Genomic DNA, 3954 nt, shown 5'->3' with positions numbered 1-3954 from the left:
CTCCTTCGGATCTTGAATGCGCTACGTATTTTTAAACAAAGCGACATTCGCTATTTTTAAACTCTCACGCTAAAAGGACTATCATTGGTTGAAGGTAATAATGGAAGCTTGTCAATATAATATCATATCTCAAGAATCTTCATTGATACTTGAAGTTAGACGGAATTTGCAGGATTAATGTAGAGCCAAAATTTCGACTCGGGTGGCTTTGAACGCGAGTGGGTAAGGATTAGACATCCTCCCCGGCCTCCTTCTCCTCCTCCTCCTCCTCCTCCTCCTCCTCCTCCTCCATAAGACCGCGCGAGTGCAAGGCCCCTGCAGGATCCAAGTAACCCAAACCTCGGCAGGTTTTTCGGGTGCAGGTGGTTTGCCAGCATGCGAACGTATGAATAGAAGACGAACGGATGTACCCACTCATTGTGAACACGCAGGAGTATGCTTCTGCGCGCGTACACGTTCGCGAACGCGAACGTAGAGAATAGCGTCTCTGTGTGTCTTCTTTTATTTTTTATACAAAAATCTACAAAGGACACGCGTCGAATCAGGGTTCAAAAGCGATATCTAAATATCTCGCAAACCGTACATTTCTTCTCTCTCCGCAACCAATTGTACAATACACGCGATTTGAATCGCAATGGCAGAAAGAGAGAGAGAGAGAGAGAGAGAGAGAGAGAGAGGAGGAAGGATCGGAAGATTAAAAAAATGCCCCTCAACACACACAAGCAATGAGTCGCGCGTTAATCTCGCGCAGAATTGGTCCGGGCGACTTTGTCCGGGATTCAAGCGATATCGCAATGCGAGGGAGAAACGCGCGAGGTTTACTTTTGCAATGCAAATTAGAAATGAAAAATCACGCGTTCGACAATTGACGCGCAGCGGTCCCGCTCGTCGTGAGCGCTCGTGAGCCCAGAGAAAGTGCAGGGGACGTCCGCCCGGTGAGGACGACGCCCGTATAATTATACTCATTCGATAGCCATCACGGATCGCAGCTCGTAATCCCGTCTCGATTATTAACACATGCCTAGGATCAATATCCTACGTATCCTTCCTCACCGTGTGCACCGCGCCTTATGTCAGTCCCTTCGTCGAAGGCCCGCGGGCCAACTGCTGCACTCCGAGGCTGCACTTTCGACGGTGCGGACGACTCGGCGGGAGCCACGCGCCGGGCCTTATGGGCCTCACGGGGTAATTAATACCCCAGACGGGGTGTAACCGATATCGTACGCCCCCGCCGACCGTACCTTCTCCCTCGCTCGGAGCACCCTGGCCTCCCTCCCGCCTCCTGCTCCCGCGGCCCTTCTTCTCTCTCTTGTGCTTTTTTATTGCGATATTAGAGGCTCTTCTTCACGGAGGCCGTATGGGCCCCGTAATAATTGGCACGTGCAAAAAGGGGACGGGCCCTGCTAGCACGCTGTGCCCTGAAAATTCGACATTGGGTCAGTGATGCGCAAAATTGATCCGGTAGATCGACACGTTAGATTAATTCGCCTATCCAGGCAGGAGTCGGGCCGGCAGCAGGTTATATTCGGTTACAGAGAAAAAAAAAAGAGAAAAAACAGAAATGAAGGGAAAAATTACAAGATGCGCGGCGATGACGCGTTACGATTTGTTTAATAAGAACGAACGACCGCTTGTCGAACTTACCGTACCGATAAAAATCTTCGTTCCAGCATTATATATCGCCGGCTGACGAGCGCGTGAAGATTTTAGTCGTCGTGATTATTCCTAACGAGTTGGATAAACAGTCGCAGCGGTGACACAATTAATGAATTTGTGATCGGCGTTACGGGAACAAAATTCCCGCTTGCTTGTGCGCGTAACAGCACCTGCCAATTTGTCCGTGCGATCGGAAAAATAAATACACCAATCACAGTCCAGCGAGGTGGAACGACCTCAACGCGTCGTATGCGCGCTTCCATGGATTCCATGAAAAAAAAAGGGTGGACTGAGAACCGCTGACGCGCGCGGCGCGTAGCCACGAAAACGGGGAGGATTGAAGGCGAGAGAGAGAGAGAGAGAGAGAGGGAGAGAGACGCCGAGGGGATTATTAAACGGTGGTAATGGCGGTAATAAACACAATTACAATAATCTCGATGCTCATGAGGCGGCGGCTGACCTCAACAGAGGTACAAAGTGATTTAGGTATGATGTATCGCTCGAGACAGACGATGTCTTCATTACGCGAGAGCCTACCGGGCGCCTTTCTCGAAAATCGCGAGGGAAAGAGCGCGCAGGGACCCTGGCCAGCGACCCGGGCTAATTAATCACTTGCAATTTGCAGCCGGCGTTATTCGTGTTGTTACGCCGATAAGAAGGAGGGTACCGTTACCGCGTTACCGCGAGCGGCTCACAAAGAATGTATTAAATCAGCAATCGGGTGATTATAGGCGCGAGTAATATGCGGCGACCGCGGCGCGGTCGCGATTTTGTTCCGCCCATAGGCGATCGCGGAAGATTCGAAAGTCGCGTGCAAGATTAATCGAGTCGATTAAGCGGAGCGCGATAAACAAAACGCGGAGATAACAGCAATCAATAAGAAGGCCGAGTGCACCCGGCACTCGCGAATTATGCAGAGCGCATTAAACGGTGCTCCGATTGCCGCCGGCCCCGAGAGACATTGTTGCGCTATAAACTTATCTGACCAAGTAACGGCTCGCTTCGCTTGCGGTGCGCGTCGAAAATTTCGGTGTTTGCCGTCGCACGCCGCCTGCGGCGTATATTTATCGGACATTATTATTGGACGGATAATTTCGGATTACGGGCGCTATTAACATTCCCCCTCGCGTTACGGGATACTTTATTTCGCTCGTTCGTTATGCGCGACCGAAAGTTTCGTTATTGCAAAAGCTACGTCGCGTGATTTATCAACTTGCAGTCGCACGATATCAATTTCAAGTTACTTCCTTTATCAAATTAATATCACGAGGAGCGAGAAAGTGATATGAAACAAGTAATGGTAAAGGCTTTCAGATATGTGTGTGTGCGCGTGTGTGCACGATCAATCAAGCAATTAATAGTGTCTCTCGCTGGAGCGAGGCAACCGGTGAAGAGAACCCGACGAGAAGAGATCGAAGAGACATTTAATGAATATCTATGGGCGATTCCGAATTTTATCGCCGGTACTAATGTACCAGCATTTACAATTCAGATTCTCATTTACCTCTTTACGTCAGATTGAAAATCTTGTCTTTTCGAGGACGTTGGATTTCTCCGGGAGCAGCTGACGACATTAGTAACTCACGTGCCTCCGCCCGGGAATTCCACTCGAGAAGAGAGTTTGTTGATCCTCATTAACGCGTTAAATCGATCATCTCCATCTTGCCGCCGTTCCCGCTGTTCCCGCCGTTCCCGCCGTTCCCGCCATTGCGAATGCAACGGACCTAGGTAGGTGACCGCACGTGACTGCGTACGTACGGTGCAACAGGCCGCGACAGGTGGCGCGACGAGGGCCGGCGATGCAAAATGTGACACTGCAGCCGCCTCGGCTGCGGAAGTCAACGGTATCGGGCAGATTTCGATCTTCCGGCATGTAGCCGCTTACGCTTTATCGCGGTCCGCTCATCGCGAGTGGATAAAACCGAGACGACACCTCGTACGATCGATTAATAACAAGAGCGCGATGTACGATTAACAACGAGAGCTCGCGAGTTACACGCGAGCTCGAAATCTCCGTCGTCTCCGCGCAGCGACATAATGAGCCGAAGAGGTTACGTCCGTCTGGTGGCCGAGATCGCGTCTCAAGATTCCGTCGCGAGAGCGCGCGCAATGGTAATGTAACTCGACACGTCTTACTCCGATATATCTCGACTTATTCGGCTGCTTGGAAGCTTGTCCATTGTAAGGCGGTCTCTCGGTCTCTCGTTTTCGAATTCGTTCGAATGTACCTTGCGAGCGAACTGCGATGCGTCGCGCCGTGTGAATTCTCGGAAATTCATTTTTACACGACGAGTTGCG

The sequence above is a fragment of the Harpegnathos saltator genome, unplaced genomic scaffold (assembly GCF_003227715.2).
Source record: "Harpegnathos saltator strain DR-91 unplaced genomic scaffold, Hsal_v8.6 scaffold16, whole genome shotgun sequence".
NCBI classification, from domain to species: Eukaryota; Metazoa; Arthropoda; class Insecta; order Hymenoptera; family Formicidae; genus Harpegnathos; species Harpegnathos saltator.
Note: the sequence above shows the minus strand (reverse complement) of the source record.